A 23,060-nucleotide genomic window follows, 5' to 3' on the forward strand; every position below is an offset into this window, starting at 1 on the left:
TTAACTAATATTATATATTTTACATTACTTAACAAAGGCAATATTGGTTAATGCTGGTTTATATTTAATTGAGCTAAATTGCTGATAAGGCACAGTTTAATCTGATATATTAGCCAGATATTATACTTTTTATACGCTCTGATATTATTCGCTCTGTATCAAAGCAGCATCACACTACACAGATATACACGCTGAAACACAAAATCTTCCTAATATATATACTTTCTTGCTCCTGTGCCAGACCAATCAGAGGAGACAATGTGCTGCCATGTTTTATTGGTGCGCATTTTGGTGTGTTTAGGTTTATGTCTGTGTGAAACCAAACCAAACAGAGGGAGAAAGCACATGTAAACAAACTCATCAACTGATCTGGATTATAGATAGCAATTACAGATGTAAAACACAGAAAATTAAATTCTAATTCAGAAACCTTTACAGCCAAGCTGAGATTTAAAGTTTAAAATAAAGTAAAAAAAAAAAAATTCCTCTAACCAATTTGGAATGCATTCTTTATTCCAGCGTCCCACATTGGCTTAATCTCCCCTCAAACATACATATAGTATATACTAGCATTTTAACTGACACCACTAATATACAGTAAATATAACTGCATTTTACATTTCTTACATTCATTCTTTTATTTACATTTAAATATCCACTATAAAAAACTTGCATCTTAGGAAGAACAAGTGTGATTAATCACAGAATATTGTTCTGATTAAATGGATTCATTTTTGGAATCTATTGACACCACCAGAGACTGTAAAAAAGATGGACGCCGTGACGCCGTTCCCATTCATTTAATTAAAATGAAGCCACAATCTTCCGCCATGTTGGCGATCCTGACACCCGATTCTGCACAGTAGAGACCAGAGGAGGGAGAAAGACTGTTGAGAGACAGCCTACTCATTTAAATAACCCCGCCTCTGAGGCCTGCCTCAAGGTCACAGGCTGCAGAGCGGAGCTGACGGTCTGTTGTTAGTCCCACCCATAACCAGCCCTTTTACAATAACCACACCTTTTTGAATAGAGCTGAATAACGTTTTAAAAAACGAATTTTGTGGGGATATAAAAGTTTGACAATATTAACAAAGGTTACACTAGCTGTTTAAATTAAGGAGGTAGAATTACAGTATATTGGAAAAAAAAACGTTATTGAAAACTTGTTTGCCATTGAAACCTATGGGGATGGGTGGGGTTACACAGCTTTCTGCAAACAGCAGGGGTCGCCCAACCTGTGGTGGCTTCACTTTTGAGAGACGATGCTCTGTCCATTTATATGCAGTCTATGGACAACACTAATTTAAATACTCTTAAACTAGCATGACATTTTCTAAGCATTATTTGATTAATTTTAGCTTAGTTGTTTCACATTACATTGACAATAGTATTGAACATTCACTGAGAGACAGCAGGAAGCTAAAACAACTGTACACTGACAGGCTGTCACTTGTCCTATACATACTGTTTGCACTGCAGCAATGTTTAAGCACTGTCACGTTGAGAATGGCCTGTCATCCAAAACCATCCATCCAAGACTACTCCTCCGATCACTACTGTAACACTAAAAGCGCTCAGACAAAATGTGCAACAGATGGAAAGAGTTTCTAATTGTACACCAAAAAAGAGGATCTACAGGTGTTTCTGATAAAGTGGCCAACAGTCATACATATCTAGCACTAAGCTGTGTTGCCTCTGATGTACTGCTTTCTTCAGATATCCAGACTAAAGCATCACAGAGCAACATAATGTTAAACAAAAAACACTATACTGGCATTTATGAGCAAACGCTCATCTTTAATTTTCCTTTGCAACACCTTATAACTGTGATGCTTAGACTGAGACTGAGATTCAATAATTTATTATTGTCTATTGATTGGACTCCTAAGATTGAGCACATACAGTATATATATATATATATATATATATATGAAATATATATGATACACTACAACAAATAAACAGTACAGGCCTGGAAGACCTTCAGAGTTTCCCTCTGGTATATACGCTCTGGTGTTTATGCTATATGATGCATCCCTGTTTCCTGAAGTGTTTTCCTGATTCTGTCAATAGTCTGGATGTAACACGGAAGAGGCAGGATGCAATTGCAAGTCAGTTTTATTTTTTGACATATCAAAAAACAACCCAAAAACTGAGACGAAGAAAATAAACACTAACACTTAAAGACTATAAAACAAAAGATAATAATGGTCTTTAGAAGCAAAGAATAAAACACTAAAAAGACAACAAACCAGAACTGTAGATAAAAAACAGCAAACACACGGGACGGGGTCAAACAAAAAGCACGACACAGAACAAAGGAGCACATGAGGTATTTATACACAGGCACACACAAGGGACACCTGTGGAATTAACAAGGAGGCAGGGTTACAAATGAGACAGGAGGGATTACAGATGACAGGGCTGGGCTAAGGCGGAGACAGGACAATAACACAGGCCATGTGCTCAAACAGCAAAGGAAATTAGACATACAAAGGCTACAGGTGTGACACTGGGATACATTAACCCTTTCTGCATACACCCTGTTTATATGATTAAATGTTTTGGCTTAGCTTGGCATGCAGGGTCCAAATTCTGGTCAAAATATTAGTTTTAGTAGGGGGCTGGTAAAGGCTTTAGAACTTTACTGATACTGTGCTTTTACTATATTTTACTGTAATGTCTTCCTTCAGTAGTTGTTTCCTTCAGTAGTTGTTTTTAACCATAAAGAACGAAACAATGCAAAAATTGACAAATTAGTGATACAGTTCAGGTAGTTATCGAGCATTGGAAGATGTGCTGGCTCTGTGTCCTTCCAGCAGATTTGAGCTGGGGCTGGGAGGGGAGAGGTAGAGGAGAGGCTCAAACCTGACTTCACAACAGTGCTGTAAACGTGAATTAAACTCTGAAACTGTAGGTTGAGTCCACAAGCAAAAAATATTCATCTAACCCAGTGCTCCTTTAAAGTCTTTGGGCCCTATCTTACAGCCTGCACAAGACACATCACAGTTCTCATTGCTATCTTACACCCCACCAACCGTGTAGCTTCATGCCATGCACCTGCGTCATTTAAAAAGCAGCAACGCTTCTGAATATATCTACTCTGATGGGCATGGTGTTCTTGAAATGAGATGTTCAGGCAAAATCCTTGGCATCAGGGAAAAAAGGTACACAAACCCATAGCACATGCCTATTGCCAGCTATGCAAACTTTTACATCAATGATAAACAGAAAGAAGGAAAGCGAATAAGCAGGTCAGTTTCCTATGCTGAGAAGTGAAGAAACAATGCAGCATTGAAATAGCAATGTGCCAAAGTCTGAGCACACCTGGTTCTTAAATTGTAATGGCAAGTGACACACTGATTGGTTTATTTCACATAAGCACACACACCCAAAAAACACTGGCTATAGATTGCTAAAATTTTATATGTAATTTACAACTGTTTTCCATCACTTTTCTCACCATTTTGTCTTTATTAAAGGAGAACTCTGGTGTAAAATGGACTCTTGGTAAAACCCTTCAGACTGGCTGACACGGGGCATGTTTTGCCTCGATAAATAGTTTTTTCACCATTATTCAGGCTCAAAGTAGCTCCAAACTTCATTGTTAGAATCCGGAGAGCCCTGACATTTAAAACGAGGCATTAAGAACTTTAAAAATGCACAAGAAGTTTATTAAAAAACCCTGTTTTCATCCAAGAGTTAGCTAATCACCGGACGCCACCATCTTAAGGTAAAGTCCTGACGAGTCGAGCATGACCTGTTGATGGATGTGTGCTGCGCTCAGACAAAACTAAAGCTAAAACATTTGTTTTGGACTAGAGTTGTCACATATCGCAAAGATGGCAGAACATAAATACACAGAGTTTTAAAAGGAATTGGAAGCCGATGAGGAGACATTTTAATTTAATAGTCGTCTTTATTTGTTTGAGCCTGGATAACGATGGAAAAGGCAATTTTATCAGGGCAAAAAAAATCCCCGTATCACCCAGTCTGAAGGGTGTTTGGACAAACTCCCACTGCTGGAGAACGGAGGTGTGCTATTCATCAAAGGTAAATACTTTTTATCATGTTTTACTACAGCAAAAGTTCATTTTACACCTGAGTTCTCCATTTATACTCTTATTTTCTACTTGGTTCTAGCATCATTACCATTTGGTAAAACTAGTTTTTTTTGGTATTGAAGCTTTGCCTTTCAAAATTCAGGATTGTATGCACATTTTCAAAATGTGTATTTTCTTTTGTAGACAGTGCAATACAAGGAAAACACTACATTTTCTATTACAATCACTTTTATCTGTGTTTTTTGCCATTTTTGAACATTTTAAACACAATTTAAACCTAACAGTGGTATTTTACATTTTTGCCCAAATTTCAGGACACATTTACCGAAGGAAATTATCCTAAATGAATAATATTTTTTTAGGATTTCTGTTGATGGCTAAGAAGGCAGTGAAATACTTAAAAATCTGGCTTTCTAACAAGCATTCTGATATCATGTTGACTTCTATATTCATTTCTATAAAGTGCCATATCATGAAGTACAGGGACCAAAATATACCATAATGCTTCATTTCTATACCTCTGCAGAATAAGGCTTGAATATCATATATACTGAATATGCACATATTATATTGCTATAGAAGAGATGGCCGCATGCATGCAAATTCCACTTCAACTGTTTTTATTGCTTTTCATATGACGTAGAGGACGCTTCATTTGAAATCAGACCGAAACAGAGGCAATAATTCATCAAGCCCAGGGGACGGACATCAAGCCGACCGAGCGTCAGAAACACTGGAGTAATCCGTGAAAAAAAAAAAGGAAATAATTTATGTAAATAAGACAGGCACATGAAAGGCAGTAAGAGCACAGATGGGATTGAATGGAGTGATACTGAATATAAAATACACTGTTTTTCACACATCACATTTAGCCAGCCTGCAGTCACACTGATACAATGATTTCCTGTATACGGGAGGTTCCGCTGTCACTCTAATGATAAAACGTGCCAAGAAACAGCTCTTTCAGTAAGACGCTTCTTTAAACAATAATTTTCCATGACAGTTTTAATTGGCTTTTACCATTTTACCATTACCACTCATGGCCAAAATAATATTTTATATAGAGTTACACTGTGCACTCTAAACTGTGTATTAAAGGTGCATCAAGTGGTTGATAGTGGTGGTCTTCTGTGGATGCTATGGTTGTCATTGTGGTTGCTAAACTCTTTTAAGTGGTTGATAGTGGTGGTCTTAGGTGGATGCTATGGTTGTCAATGTGGTTGCTAAACTCTTTTAAGTGGTTGCTAGGCCTGTGTTCTGTCTCTCTGTGTCGCTCTATAATTTTAAGTGACACACAGCAACTTTATTAATATAACTTGAATTTGTGGGTATTAAAAATGTGTGTGCTGCTTTTGTTGGAGTAACTGTCTCTACTGTCCAGGAAAGACTTTCTATTAGATTAGTTTACCCTGGTGAAAAAAATATATACTTAATTGTCCTTAAAACATATTGAGAAATGTCTAAGTATGCTGTAAATATACTAACAGATTTTTGTACTTACTTAAAATATATTAAAAGTACATTAATATTATGCTTTTATCAAATGTTTAAACGTATACTTTGATTTTGATTTTATTAAATAGACTACTATGAAGTACACTTTTACTTTAATGTAATTCAATATACTTCTAAAATATTTATTTTTAAATATACTTTTGTACATTTGTAGCAAATTGTGTTAAAAACAACTGTTACAGTAGTTCACTTATAGTACAATGTATCATGTAACTTTTTAGAAAGTAAATTAAATTACTGCACTGGTAAAATGTTAGAAAAATATATTTAGGTATTACATAAATATAACAGTTAAATATATTTCAATGCTGTGTAACTATAATTAGGACATTTTAAATATAAGTACATTATAGGATACAGTGTTAAATAACACATTTAAATATCAAATAAAAAAGTAAATTTAAAACTCACTAAAAATTGTAGTACAGTATATTAATTTATTTCAAGCTGGAAACTAAAAATGAATAAGCCTTCTACTGGTGGAATGGGGACTAATTTGTTAGCTGAGTGGCTAAGCTATGCTAGTGATTCTAGCCAACCAAGATAAGCTTACTATTAAGCACAGGTTGTGTTAGTGCTAACTAGCAGGCTAGCTAGCCAGTCCCTGATTCTGTCCTCAAAATGACAGTGGATATATATTATGATGTCACGCATTATGATGAAATGCAAGCATATATGAAGTATTTTCAGCTGACCACATTTTTCAAGCAGATGGATGTTCTCTGTTTGAGACAAACGGTGCTGAATGGGTCCAAAAATTTAATTTGTCTGAAAGTCCATCTATGCTTTTTTCACACACTGGCAGATGCAGCCCATCACACTGACCCTGCTCACAGCTGCATGTTAGCAATCAATATTAAACACTACCACCTGCCAGAGAGTAAGGAGATCCAATCAAGTGTGTGTAGCCGTGTGTGTGTGTGTCAGTGTGTATATCTGTAAGTTTGTGTACTAGTTCTGTGTGTGTATATATGCGTGTGTATGTGGCCAGTGATGTGTGGTGGAACGCCAGAGCTAGCAACCATCTGGGGTTTGTATCAAATTCTCAAAGTCAGCATGTTCAACAGTGAAACAGATCATTTACTATATGATAATAAGCTCCATATTCCCCCTGTACATTTTACTGAATATATAAATAGAGTTATGTAACCTCTCATTTTTTATAAGAGCAGCATCCATGAATATCTGTGTCTCTAAAAAAGAGTGAATATAAACATCCTTCTGACGCACTGCATCAAGAAGCATTATTCAACAATAGCTGATAGAACCACAAGAACAATATATTACTTTAAACACCTTTATCAACATCAAGCTCTCAGATCAATACTGAGTTACTATATTCACTAATACCACTTACAACTTTACTGTACAGAACAGAAGGCTTTAATTAGCCATGTCCAGAAACATCATTGTCTTCTCTCAGCCAATAGGAATCTAGGGTGGACCATCACATAGTGGAAACACAGTGTATTTTGGTCCAATAAATCCAGAATATTTCAGAACATGTTTGGAAGTAATGCATGCAGAGAGCTCCAAATTTAAAGGTGAAGAGCACCATCCAGACTGTTATCAGCCAAGAATTCCAGGGTCCAGGCCAGGGTCTGTCAAGGTATAGGGGCGTGTCAGTACACTTCTGTGATGCAGCACTTATGCAGAAAAGATCTTTGACAAGGCAACATATGCTGCCTTCAAGAGTTCATATTTTAAAGGGATGTCCTGGACCTTTTGAACAAGACAATGCTGCACACATTACAAAGGCATGCATGTGGAATAGAGGGTACGGGTACTCGACTGGACTGACTTGTCCTCAGTCAAGAATGTGTGGAGAATTTTGAATTTGCAAAATGTAATAATGACCCTAATCTGTTAAAAATCTAAGGATATGATTGCAGTAAGAATGGGAGATAATAATAAAAAGATGCTTTTCCAAAGGCATCTATGCCTTTTTGCAACAAGACAGTGCAAAACATGAAATATTTCGAGATCATACTTTTGCAATCAAATAAAAGTATTATTCACATTTTCAATTCTGTCTAAATCATTTCTGATTAAGGGTTGTGTATTAAAGACAATGCAAAATAATTGAGTTGGTATGATGTTATAAGAGTGGATAGAAGTCTTTGATGGGTTAATACATCTCCCTAAGCCTGTAATACACTGCAAAGCACATTCATAATCTCTAACCTCTTCTCTCTCCACTCCACTTAAAATGAACTTAATTCCCCCACCAAATAAGTAGCAGACATACTTAGAATTTAATTATGCACGGTCTTGCACGGACAGACTTGCGGCCTAGACAGGCTATGGTAAATGCAGAGTCTAGACTTGGACTTGTAACCTCTCGGGAGTCCTCTAAAGCCCGGCTGCACTTTCAAGAGCAGAGGAAGAGCATATGCTGCCCACAGCATGTATAATGACCCCCATCAAAACCATCAATAACCATAATGGGTAAACAGACATTTATGTTACTTACCAGGATGAGGGATGGGGCTTTTGCGGGTGAGGCCGACCTTTTACACACTCTCTTTAGCTTCCTGTTTATGTCCGCCGGTACGGTGGGCCCTGTGGCCGGATGACATCTGCGGTACTTTGGGGGGGTTGGGTCCTGAAACCTAACGAGGCGGCAAATGAAATAAAAAGAGGTCACTGTTTGCATAAATCCCACCCAGCTTTTACACTGTTCTGTAACATATTAAGAAGATTCAAAGCAAATGACTTTAATTTAGCCAGTCATCCTGATAGATAATCAGGCTAAGACTAGAACAGACCAATTAATGCATTAAAACTACCTAAAGACACTTTCTGTGAAGCAGGGTCATGGTCCTTCTGCTGACCAGCAATGGGCTCATCAAAGCCCAAGGTTTACAACTTAATTAGCAATTAAAATAAGACACAATGAGCCCTAACCCCTGTAGAAACAAAGCAAATTACCCTTAGCTGAGCTTAGTCATTAATGTCTAGGAGGAAGAAAAGGAGCAACGCTATATATATATATATATATATATATATATATATATATATATACATATATTAGATAGCACTGAGCTGATAGCTCTACACAGAAAGACTCGAGTGAACTACAGCCAAAGTCCACATATCATATGAAAGCACAGAACCTACTCATCAAACCAGAAAACAGTTAGCAGTTAGCCATTAGCTATTGGGGCAAATCCTCCATTTTGGGCTTCATAATAAAAGCCCCCAAACCAGATCAGTATTAATAAAGATGTCTAGTAAACAATAAAAGAAATATTTTAGTTTTTATTTGAACTTTCCTATGTAAACTTTTGATCAAAATATCCTCAAATGTTTCAATTCTAAATCTAAAATCTAAATCTAAATCTAAAAGTGTAGTTACCCTTTTATTCTAGAATCTCCTGAAAATAACCTCTGTCATGTATGACTGTCATATATGTACATATTGTTATCAGAATTATATAGTGTCAACTGAAATGAATAAATACTGTATATCATAATATAAATTTGGGCCATATTGTCTAGCACTAAAATGTTAAGCTTGAAATTGCACTGCTTGATTTTGCTCATTGCGATATGCTGCCTGATTTTGCACTGGGTGATGTATGGGTTTAGGGGCGGGGCATGAGGGAGAGTTGATTGAGCTGAGCTGTAGCAGCAGCAGTGTGCCTCTGATAGCGGTAAGGTGACAGCACCATTAAAACAGTCCTGAAGCGTAGCATCTGATTGGTCCGACCAGCGGTGTACCTCCCTGGTAGTGGGCGACTTCCGTTTCAGCCTCTGCCTGTAGGTGTGCAGGAGCAGGATGGAGGAACAAAGTCTGGTTTGCGGTGAGTGATCTACAATCTGATTTTCAGAAGTGTTTGTCGGTTGTAGATGATGATGCCAGTAGTATTTAGTGCAATACGAGTGACAAACACACACACAAACAACAAACAACTGCAGAATTTGAGCTCACAACACCGCAGTCATACTCTGCGCCATCTTGATAATGCATTTAAGACATATTTGAATGGTTTGAGTCAAACAGGTTTTTTATTTTAAAATGTAGTTGCATTTTTTTGTTCATTATTGAGATAACACTAACAATCACTGACAGTATAATCCTATGGTAGCAGATATTTACACCACACAGCCAATACAAAATACAGTAATGTAACTCTTTTCCTCCAACAGCTCCCTAGTTGGGCTCTGTGTTGTGTTTTGGTGGAATTAATGGACCCGGAAGCACAGAATGTGGTATAATCAGCTGGTTGCTCTGGTAATTGGCAGGCTCACACAGCAGCTCAGCTTCAGCTTCAGAAAGAGCAAAAAACACTGTGTGTTAAATCAGCTTAATTATCCAACGGCATTCACAGTTCAACATTACAAAGAAAAACTAGCTCTAAAATAACTTTTGCAGTGTGTTAAAAGAAAAGAAATATAATATATAAAACACAAAAATATAATAAAATTTAGACATCTAACAGAACATAAGGTGTAATATACAGGGGTTGGACAAAGAAACTGAAACATCTGGTTTTAGACCACAATACTTTTTTGGCCCGACGGACAGTTCTGGTGGAAACAGGAGAGTGGAGGTGCACATTGAATTCGGCCGTGGTTTTATGTTTTTTGGATACAATCCGAGTTAGCACCTGAACATCCCTTTCAGACAGCTTCCTCTTGCGTCCACAGTTAATCCTGTTGGATGTGGTTCGTCCTTCTTGGTGGTATGCTGACATTACCCTGGATACCGTGGCTCTTGATACATCACTAAGACTTGCTGTCTTGGTCACAGATGTGCCAGCAAGATGTGCACCAACAATTTGTCCTCTTTTGAACTCTGGTATGTCACCCATAATGTTGTGTGCATTGCAATATTTTGAGCAAAACTGTGCTCTTACCCTGCTAATTGAACCTTCACACTCTGCTCTTACTGGTGCAATGTGCAATTAATGAAGATTGGCCACCAGGCTGCTCCAATTTAGCCATGAAACCTCCCACACTAAAATGACAGGTGTTTCAGTTTCATTGTCCAACCCCTGTAGTACTAATCAGTATAAAATATTTAAAGATGGTGTATACTTTTAAAGGTTTAATTGGAATTAATCCCAGAGCAGCACTTCATGCATGTCTTATTTTCAGACAGAGCACACAACACAGTGCCTTCACTGTGCATTCCAAATTTTTTAAGGCAACGGTGTCCTCAAATTATTAAAGTAAATTGAACTTAAACAGACTTAATGTGTAGTTACAGTGGCCCAAAAATAAAGTTAAAACTTCAAGTAAATAAATAAAATCTTCTAGCACCATCACAAGAATTGCTTCTTCTACAAATATGACAGTGAAGAATTCTGTGTCTGAGCTTTATTGCTTTAATAATTCACACAGCAGCAGAAACAAACACAGCCTGTGCGTCTGACAGCGTGATCCAGTCTGGGAAATGAAGATGAACATGAGGCACAGGATGCCAACCAGCTGAACAAATGACAGTGTGTTGCAGAACAAATAAGAATCTATACTACAAACTCAAAATTTGTTAAAACTCCAATAAATTAGGTCTGTTTCATGTAAAACGGAATATTTCCAAACATTACTCAAGTATTTTGATTTAGGTGAACATTTACAGCCACTTATATTTTAAATAAGTAAGTAATAAGTAAGTCTGTTGCCATTGACAGCTTCTTTTCATTGTTTTCTGGCACCATCTGTTTGTTTACTGGATGTGTCCCCAGTTTATGACACTCGTCATCAGTGTATAGTCATTCCCCAGACTACCTTACATTATGTTCACTTATGTTCACTATAAAGTATTTTAATAAAGTATTTCGGTACCACTTTAAAATAAGACTACCTTTATAAAGGGTTTATAAATGGTTTACAATTAGTGTATTAATGATTACTAATTAGGTTGTAAATGCCTTAAAATCATTAATAATCAGTTATAACACATGCGTAGACAATGACCTGTTGTTTGCCAAATAGTGAACCCACAGCCATCAATATTGTTGCCCTTTCTACATATGTGTTATAACTGATTATTAACGATTTTAAGGCATTTACAACCTAATTAGTAACCATTAATAAACTAATTGTAAACTATTTATAAACCCCTTATAAAGGTAGTCTTATTTTAAAGTGTTACCAGTATTTCAAATCTAAATTTAAGTTTTAAAATAAATAAAATAAAAAAAGTATAAAATGCAAATCTGTATAAATTTCAGGTGAAAAAAGGAGAATTATTGTGCAAAGCAATTGATATCACAAATGAACAAATTAACTCACAATTTAGGCATAACAACTTAAACATTTTAAGTTTAATTAACTTTATTTTACATTTTTAAAAAGCATTACGTAAACATTTTAAGGCAACTGATTTCCTCAAATTATTATATTTATAGTTAATTCACCTTATCTGTGCTTAAACTGTAGCAATACAGGCTCATGCAGTGGTGGACAATAAAAAAAGACAATAAAAAAATCTATTAGTATACACCCATGACTACATTCTTGCATTCCAAACACATTCCAAAAAAGTTTGGACAGGGTTAATTAAGGGCTAAAAAGTTGTAAAAATAAAAACTAAATAATGATCTGACTTCAAACAGGTGATTATGATCATGATTAGGTACAAAATCTGTGTCCAAGAAAGCCTCCAATCTCCAGTTTGTAGAAGAAAATCTGTGAGAAAATTAATGAGATGTTTAGAGACAATGTTCATCCAAAAAAAAAGATTGGAATGAATTTGCATATTTCTCCCTCTAGATAGATAGATAGATAGATAGATAGATAGATAGATAGATAGATAGATAGATAGATAGATAGATAGATAGATAGATAGATAGATAGATAGATAGATAGATAGATAGATAGATAGATAGATAGATAGATAGATAGATAGATAGATAGATAGATAGATAGATAGATAGATACTTTATTGATCCCCGGGGGGAAATTCTTGGCATCCAGCAGCAGGTTACACAATACACAAAGTTAAAAAAGATAAAATATAAAATATAAAGATACATATAAATACAATCAAATAAGAAATAGAATATACAGTGTAAATGTACAGTCTTCGTGTGTGTGTGTGTAATGCAGATGGAGAATGGAGGTAGTGCAGTTGAACACTCTACAGCCCATAATAACATTAAACCATGCAATGAATCAGAGGAAATTTCAGTGCATCAAGGGCACAAGCCAGGGCTTAACACCAGAGATCTCCAAACCCTTCATTTAACAATAGCTAATAGAACCACATGAACAAGAGAATATTTTACACACCTACAGAGTTACCATATTCACTAATACCACTTACTAACTAGGAGTGTGCAATATTGGGAAAAAAATAAATAACGATAGCTTCTATAATTTTGCCGATACCGATTTTAAACGATATTTGTCATTATTTATAAATGTGTTTGTAAAAGCCTTATATTGTACTAGCTTGAACTAAAATTATATTAAAATAATTATTTACACATTATATTATTGTAAACAATTTATTTACCTGACACAAATAACAAAAAAACTTATTTAAATCGTAATAAACTTATCAATGTGTTTGCTGTTTGGTGATTTCTGCAGCATACATAGATAAACTATAAACAATATGTATTGCACATTCACAAAAAATATAACTTTTTATTGCATTTGTAAACCAATAACCCACTGTAAACAATATGAATTGTGTAATTTCTGTCTGCGTTATCTCTTGCAGTCTGCTGCCTTTTTTGTCGTATGGCACTTTTCTATTGAGTGACTCCATTAAAGTTTGCGGAGTTTGTTTTGAGTACCTTAGGTGGCTGTCTTGGGCAGCGGGCTCCTAAAGCTTTTCATACTCCTCATACTCTGTGCGCTGGTTTGATGAAACAGGTTAGTTGTCGAGCTATCTTTAATGACAACCGCTTTCTTACAGAGTTTATATATTGCCGTTGTTTGAGTAATGTCCGCCCTTTCGAATCCAAACCCCTTCCACGCGAGTAAAGATTATCCTCGTCTGGGAAATTTAATCCAGGGTAGTAGACTGAGAGGCTGGCGGTGTCTGAACCTTTTTCTCTGGGACAGCGTATTCGCTCATTTTCAGCGTTGTTTTAGCCAGCTAAACTAACGCTAGCTTTAGCCTATGCTAGTACAATGTATGGGCACACTCAATGCGCACGCGCAGCCAGCTATTCTAAAGCTAGACGTGTGGAGTCAATGCGCTCTGACTGATGTTTTTTTTCTCAGTGATTAGCATACTCGATAACGTCAGCTTGTACATCGTTAACACAGCAATTAAGATATTAGCGTGGACGATATATATCGCACACTCCTACTCACAACTATACTATACAGGACAGTAGAACAGTGTTGTCGACCTAAAGTTACTTAAGTACTTTTACTGGAGTACAAAATATCTAGTTTGGGTATTTCATCCACCAGTGGTCTCAGACAGAATCCAGAAACTATACCCAGAGCAGAAGAGCTGCAGATTGGTGAGCCTTCAGCCGACGCTTTATTGGAGTCCTGATCCCCACCGTCTCTCATTAAATTGATTCATGGGCTCAATAAGTGGCGCATGGGCAGCAGGTGCGGGTGTCTGCATGAGGCCGAACCCTGCTTACATCCATCAGTCTGAGGGACCAGGGTTAAAGCCTTTCTCCTATACCCTTCAGGAACCGTGCGACCCGGGCAGCAGGGATGCTCCCAAATGTGTCGCCAACAAAGCTGCCAAGCAACATGTATATAATCCACCCACACACACTAATACAGCCAGGGTCAAACCACCCTTCAGACGGGGGTTAAGCTGGAGAGACAATCATTAATCCTAAACTTCAGGAGCCTGATCCTAAAAAAGAGCACTCTCTTAACTTACAGAAAAGTTAATGTTGCTGTTTTACCATACTATTATAAAGCAATTACACATTTAGTAAATATGATAAGATACATTGTTATGATATATTGAGTAATTTGCACTTTTATACTGAGACAAACACATAGGCATAATTTAATAGACTATATACACAAAGAAACAACTGGTAGCATCTCATTTCAAGCCTACATAAATGCATACAGTATGCATTATATACTGTATTACACATACAAAGCAAAACATCAGTATTTCTGAATGAGAGTGTGTCATTATTTACAGATTGTGTATAAAGTTATGATTTACTTAAACTAAACTAAGATCATTTTATGTGTTGTTTCTATATATGATTTTTTTAGGCATTTTAAATAGAACTGATAGCATTAAAGCCAATTTAGTACGATATAATTTTCTTGATAGATGTGCCATCTTATGCATTTCCTGATGTTGTGCTAAATTCTGCCTCTCTGCCAGAATCTGACTCCCTTCAAGTACAGGTGTAACAGGTTTCCCTCAGATTCCTTTAATTTCTATTTTATAAATAAGGTTTAATCTACAGTTACAGTAGATACAGGAATCACCAGCATAATCTGTTGTACCCATACTGGTGCGTGATGCACAAATTTTGGCACAACACCACTTCTTTTTCTTCTTCTATTGTTTAATGGGTGACGATAGCCTGCCTTAACTTCCTGTAAATGGTCAGAAAGTCTGAATTGTCCTTTTTGGCTGGTCCATGGTGTGGAACCTTTATTTCCTGCTATTTAGTTTCAGACCAAACAAGGTCGATGTTTGGCTGTTCTGTTGAATTCTGCTTAAAATTACTCTGTTTTTGTAAAATATACAAAATATATAATCTGACTACCACTATTTTTATTTTTTTTTCCATATCCTAAACGTACATCACAGTACGTTTTACATTTCTGCCTGCTGTAACCTTATATAGATCATCCATCTGTGCTTTTAAACTCTAAATTGGATATTACACGGGAGCAGACTGATGTCAGGTTGCATTAAGGCATCAATAAGATGAAGAAGAGAGCATTAATTTGCTTTATGCTCATCTTATTGAACTTCTTGCAAATTGTGTTCTGGTGTCTTTCATCCTGCATATCCTGTTTGATATGATCAGTGTCTGTCTTATCTTTTAACATCAGTTTCTGGCTCTTTCTTCTGTATGATCTGAGTGCTGCTATTTAGAAAGGTTTTTTATTATATAGATGAGGATGATTTTGAGTTTGAAGTCTCAGTTTCTCCTGGTTTCTCTCAGTGTTTGTTTCTCATGCTTGTGGATTTCTGTGCAGTGGTTGCACTCAGGCCTTCTCATGAAGAGAAGAGCTTCTGTAATAAAAAGTAAAGTAAAAAAGTAAAAAAAAAACAGCAGCATCAATAAAACTCAGCATGCTGAGATGCTCTTAGAAATAAATGTCAAGAGTTGTTCTTTGGAAGAATGATGAACCTTTTCTGCTTCTCTAAAAAAAGTCTTTGAACAGGTTGTACTTCTTTAAGAAAAAACAAATGCTACCAGTGAAAACAGAAAACAGGAGGCACTGTAAAATAATAACTGCATTATATGTTGTGCTGGTGCAAGTGGATCAGATACAGCAGTGCTGCTTGAGTTTTTAAACACTGTTTAAAACAGTGTTTACTCACTGTCCTCCACTCAATTAGACACTCTTACCTACAGTAGCTGCTGCTGTTGCATCATCCATCCTCTGTTGGGCTTCAGTTGGCGGACAGATGGTCTTAAGTTTCCTGCAAAATGTCTCGGTAACCTTGGGAATTCATTTTTCGGTACAACTTTAAAATAATACTACCTTTATAAAGGGTTCATAAATGGTTTACAATTAGTTTATTAATGGTTACTAAGTATGTTGTAAATGCCCGAAAAACATTAATAATCAGTTATAACACATACATAGAGAGGGCAACAATGACCTGTTGTTTGTCAAATAGTCAACCCACAGCCGTCTATATTGTTGCCCTTTCTACTTATGTGTTATAACTGATTATTAATGTTTTTTAAGGCATTTACAACCTTATTAGTAACCAACAATAAACTAATTGTAAACCATTTATAAACCCTTTATAAAGGTAGCCTTATTTTAAAGTGGTACCAATTTTTTTGTTGATGACGACAATCAGTCCAGACCCTGAGGCAGCAAAGCAGCCCCAAACCATGATGCACCCTCCACCATGTTTCACAGTTGGGATGAGGTTTTTATGATGGTGTGCTGTTCCTTTTCCACACATGTTCCTTCCAAACAACTCCATTTTGATTTCATGTGTTCACAGTATATTTAGCCAGTACTGCTGTGGATCATCTAGGAGATCTTTTGCAAACTTCAAACGTGTAGCAATGTTTTTTTTGGACAGCTGTTGCTTCCTCCGTGGTGTCCCCCCATGAACTCCATTCTTGTTTACTATTTTCCTTATTGTAGATTTGTCTACAAAAATGTTAGCATGTGCCAAAGATTTCTGTACGTCTTTAGCTGACACTCTAGGATTCTTCCTCACCTCATTGATCATTCTGCGCTGTGCTCTTGCAGTCATCTTTACAAGACGACCACGTCTAGGGAGAGTAGCAACAGTGCTGAACTTTCTCCATTTGTAGACCATCTGTCTTACCGTGGACACATGAACATCAAGGCTTTTAGAGATACTTTTGTAACTCTTTCCAGCTTCATACAAGTAAACAATTCTTGAACGTAGGTCTTCTGAGAGCTCTTCTATGTGTGAGGCATGATTCACATCAAGCATTGCTTCTTAAGAACAGCAAACTCAAAACTTGTGTGTGTGTTTTTTTTTTTTATAGGGCAGGGCAGCTTTAACCAACACATCCAATCTCATCACATCCTGGCTCCAATTAGCTCTTAGAAAAGTCATTAGCCATTGGGGTTCACATACTTTTCCCCCCCTCACTGTGAATGTTAACTTGTTTTGTTCAATAAAACCATGCAAATATATCATTTTTGTGTGGTAGTAGTTTAAGCAGACTGTGTGTGTCTATTGTTGTGACTTAGATTAAGATCAGAACACATTTAATGACCAATTTATGCAGAAATCCAAGTAATTCCAAAGGGTTCACATACTTTTTCTTGCAGCTGTACATACACACTCTGTCCTGTTCCCCTGTCATATAAAACAGCCATGGTTGTCTGTGGGGAGTGTCATGTTGCTGACCTGCCTTCTCTGCTTTTCCATACCGCCTGGCAGACACTGGCACCACAGGAGAGCCTGGCACTTTCTTATAAATCTGAAAGTCTCCAGTCAAAATGTATTCGTACCCCTTGAACTTTTTTTTACATTTTGTCACCACAAACTTAAATGTATTTTATTAAGATTTCAAGTGATAGACCAACACGAAATAGAACAATTGTAAAGTGGAGTGAAAAATGATGCATGGTTTTATTTAAATTTTAATCAAATACTAATCTTAAAAGTGTGACATACAAATGTATTCAGCCCCCTTTACTCTTAAACCCCTAAATAAAATCCAGTGCAATCAACTGCCTTGAGAAGTCACTTAATTAGTTACTAGAGTCCAGCTTTGTGTAATTTAGTCTCAGTATAAAAATAAACACCTGTTCTGTAAAGGCCTCAGTAGTTTGTTAGAGAACACTAGCGAACTTGCAGACCAAGGAACTCACCAGACAGGTCAGAGATACGATTTTGGAAAGGGGTTACGTTATAAAACATATCTCAGACTTTGACCAAGAAGCACTGTTTAATCCATTATTTAAAAATGTAAAAAGTATTCTACAACTGCAAACCTACCAAGTCATGGCCATCCACCTAAACCAACAGATCGAGCAAGGAGGGCAGCCCAGAGGCCCATGGTCACTCTGGAGGAGTTGCAGAAATCCACAGCTCAGGTGAAAGAATCTGTGCACTCCACAAATCTGGCAAAGAGTGCCAAGAAGAAACTCGTTGCTGAAAGAAAGAAATGGCAAACTGCCATTTGCCACAAGCCATGTAGGGGATACAGCAAACATGTGGAAAAAGCTTAACTTTTTGGCCTAAATGCAAAGGAACACTGCTCATCATCCTGAACACACTATCCCTACTGTGAAACATGGTGGTGGCAGCATCATGCTGTGGGGACACTTTTCTTCAGCAGAGACAGGGAAGCTGGTCAGACCTGATGGGAAGATGGATAGAGCCAAATACAGGTCAGTCCTGGAAGAAAACCTGTTGGAGGTACCAAAGACTTGAGACTGGGAAAGAGATTTAGCTTCCAGCAAGACAATGACCCTAAACATACAGCCAGAGATACAGTGGAGTAAGTTTTTTTTTATAAACCAATCAGTGTTGGCTTACCTACGCATGTGATGATGACAGACAATAAACTTTGCTTCAGATTTTCAGGTGTAAAAACGCCCTTTGTTTCTTTGGGGTAATTTTTGCTGCTAAAAACGAGACACAAAGGCCAAGCGAGGAGAGGATAGAAGGAAGGGATGTGATGCTCACAAATAGAGTGAGAGAGGGAGAGCGAGCAGGAGTGAGAGAGACAGAAAGTTGGTTTCTATAGGAAATCAATACTGCTCCAGCAACCTGAGTATTGCACCCTGATTTATCCCAATCAGGGGAGTGTGGTCTGGGGGGGTGGGGGTGGTTGTATTATACAGTTAATCAGTATTCCTCTCAGGATTAAAAGCCCCTCATACTATCACCTCGGGGTTACCTTTATAATATTCATAATTATCCCATCAAACCACCTTTATAATGTAGTGCTTATGCATTGTTGATCCAATCAGAGCCCTCTGTAAAATCTATATCCATACTCATAGTATTTTTAACTCATTACTACTTTAAGCTTAGTTTTAAAAAGTGATGGCGAGACTGGTTGTTGGATCTGCCCAAAAGGTCATAATAGATTTCTACTCATACCTTGCCTCAAAAAAGGTCAACAACACATCTTAATAATATTTAATACTCATAACTATATAAGTATGACACAATAGCATAGGACTAAGATATTATGTTGCACAGGACAACTGTTGTACAGACCAGTGTGATACATTGCATAAAATAAAAATAGTTTGAAACTATGGAACTATTACTACTATAATTCCAAAAGTGTATTGTGATATTTGACAGCAGTATCGATACTATTTTGCAAATAAAAGCTATATAATTTTTTAAATATTCAATGGCATGTGCTGATAATCTACTGCAAACAAAAACTATAAGATATATCAAAATATCAATATTTTTCCCCGCCCATAGACCCAACAAACCGTTGCTCTTGGTGCTGATTATGATGCCTCCACACACTACCAAGCTAGTTTAATTCCTGTCTGTGGATTCCTTTTGGGTGCAACTATTTGATTTTGATGATGATTGTATAAAGAAGAAATATTTATTAATAACATGAATTACCTCTCACACTGGTATGAGGGTGTAGTACAGAGGGTGTTGTACTGTTTGAATAGAATAAGTAGTCTGTATGTACGTTGGGTCACGTAGCAGCAGTTTTGAACTTCAGACGACTTTGAAATAGAGCCAGAGTGAATGTGGAATGAGGTAAATGGTGAAGTGCACTCTACGAACACCCCCTTCATCTCTCGCCGCTCAGAATGGCCTTTTTTAAAACCAGGTCTAAACGAGAGAAAACAAATGAGAGGAGAAACTCCAGCCGTCTGAATATCGGATCCGCCACTTTCAATATGGAGGATAGGCTGGTACAGCAGTGGGGGTAGGTGGACGAGGGGGATGAGGGTTAGTAGCCGGGGGGAACTGGGGGCGTCTGCCTGATAAACTGTCGTGGGCGCTTGGGCTGGCGGCAACTGATGGGGCACCTGTAACTGTTCATTACGCCGGCGGCGCTGGATGCCCTTGGGCTGAGGAGATCATTTGAATTAGGTGTGCTATCTAATACAGTCCTGCCAAAATCAGTCTGCTGCAGCCCCGCTGTATCTTACTGTCTGAATCTTAGTGTGTGTACTAACCAAAAGCAGGGAAAATGGCAAAAATTCAACTTTTTCCGCCATAGTTGAAAGAGATGGGCTCTCGGCTACAATATTTTGGTTAGTAGAACGATTTCTGAATGTTAAAACTTTTGGTTTTAGTGCTCAATCTGGATATTAGAACATTTATCTGGATGTTAGAACAAAATGTCTTAGAACGTTTTAAAACGTTTAGTGATGTTACTGCAGTGTCAACTGGTTCTGTTTTTTCAATTTTTCAACTTTTTCAATTTGACCAACATTTATTTAACATTAGGTGTTCGTCTAGCTGGGAACGCTACATAAAAAACACTATAATAATGTTGTGATGCCACTTGTTTTCAGAACGTTCCTGGACTATAATTACTCTAATGTTACAGTGTAAGCTTCCTTTAAACTTTTACATACTTTGCTAAACGTTCTCATAACATTCACTATTAGCTGGGTCAATAAAATAAATATAGCGTGTGTTTTGTGTTATAACATCATACTGTTCAACAGAGCTCAACTTTATTCAAATAAATGTGACCTCAATGCTGTGTCTAGCCAATCAGGGAAGAGCATGCTGCTACGTCACACGCATACCTATACAGGCACCTTTTAACCACAAAAAATAAGCTGAAAATATAGCTAGATAAATATAGATTTATAGGACTATAGATTACAATCTTAAACTTGTGATTGACTACATCTGTTGCTTCATTTGAATTATAAAACGTTAAGGACACGCCCACAGAATGAGCTGAAAAATTTGGCATGTTATTTATGAATAAGAGATTACTATAATATCAGGGTTAATATCAATATCAAATGTCTCTTTTATGTCACAGCATAGGTACTTAAATATGCAAAACTTAACGTAACTTGACGTATCCTGTGCAGCAGAGGTAACTCTTTGTCTTTCTTTCGTGGGGTGGTCCTGATGAGGGCCAGTTTCATCAAAGCATTTTTTGATGGTCTTTGCGACTGCACTTAAGGATACTTCTCAAGTTCTTGATTTTTTTTTAGAATAAAAGAATAGAATGTTTTAGAATAACTGACTTTCATTTCTTAAAATTATGTTTTTCTTTACTTAGTTGAAACACCCTGTCCACCCTGTCATCTTGTGATAACTCTTTACTTTTAAAAAGGTCATCTTTGTCATCATCAGTGACACTTAAGACACTCACTACATGCTCAGTAAGGCATTAATTTCACTTAATATTTCTCATGTTGTCTCCATACTTAGCTTGAACAGGTAATGCTTAAGCTATCCTCCCTGTAACTGTAAAATATCCGTAAAATTTTAGACAATTAAAAATTTTCACTAAAATTGTTCATCATGTTGTGCAGTTTACCATGACAGTAGATGCATGCATGGCAGGAATTCAAAATAATTAAGTAATTAATCTTGAAAATTAAATGTAAGTATTCTCAAATCTTTTACATATAAGGAATAGTCAATAAGTCATTTTTTAGGTTTTAAGAGTAAAAAAAAGGAACAGTTTTCTGATATTCACACATTGTTAGCCAGTGCTAGCACCACATACATTCAAATGAGAGAGTACAGATTTCCCATGCTGTCTGCCATCCTCTTCTGAGGCCCACTGACAGAAGTGGGCTGATTTGCCATACTTTGACTGCCTGGCTGCCATATTTCAAAGCAGCAGAAGTGTACAAATATATATATGCTGCGCTCCTCTGTTGTCATTTTTGCCCCAGCGCTCAGAAATAAACGCTCAGTTCTGACAAATCAGAACATTTTGTTTGCGGTGAGCCAGACCACGCTTTCCCCTGGCAGTTCAAAGACAATGAAGCGTCGCGGGCGTGGAATCACGATGCTCCTGCATAATGCAAAATGATTGTCATTACACTCTGTCAATAACTGCCAACACGTAACCAGCGGCAGCAAATCAGCCAAACTCTCTGATTTCTGGATTTGACGGAGAGGGTAAACAATGTAATCAGCACCTCTCTTTACGCTCTGCTTTTACAGAACTAGAGTAAAAAATAATAGTGAACGAGGTTCCAGACACTTACATACATACATCCTGAAGTGAAGGCAGGCATGTGAATGTCTGCCATGTCTATGGCTGCACATTTACATATAGCAATTTACATACCTTTCATGCCTTTCACAATTATTGTACTGTGAAAAAATCCAATATATACTTTTCTCAGCTTGGCTATACATGTGTAGCATGATAACAATTTGAGCGAAACACTGAATGAATGAAGTGGATTCAGTTGAACTCAGTTGAAGCACTGACTTGGATTAAGAAAAAGTGTTTCAAGCAGTGAACAATACTGAGTTTAAATGAATAAAGAATTGAAGTGGTTTGCTATGGTTTACCGTTAGCACTGTTCTGAGAACAGTATGTCAGTGTTTTTTTTTATCGATAGCACTGGTCTGAACACAGTGGTCTGTGTTTTATCATTAGCATTGATCTGAGCAAAATGTGTCTTTTTTATCATTAGCGCTGATCTGAGGACAGTGTGTTTGTGTTTTTTATCGTTAGCGCTGATCTGAGAACAGTGTGTCTGTGTTTTTTATTGTTAGCGCTGATCTGAGAGCAGTGTGTCTGTGTTTTTTTTTATCATTAGTGCTGATCTGAGCAAAATGTGTCTGGTTTTTATCAATAGCACTGATCTGAGAGCAGTGTGTCTGTGTTTTTTATCGTTAGCACTGATCTGAGAACAGTTTGTTTGCATTTTTTATTGTTAGCGCTGATCTGAGAGCAGTGT

The sequence above is a fragment of the Astyanax mexicanus genome, chromosome 9 (genome assembly GCF_023375975.1).
Source record: "Astyanax mexicanus isolate ESR-SI-001 chromosome 9, AstMex3_surface, whole genome shotgun sequence".
In the NCBI taxonomy this organism is placed as follows: Eukaryota; Metazoa; Chordata; class Actinopteri; order Characiformes; family Acestrorhamphidae; genus Astyanax; species Astyanax mexicanus.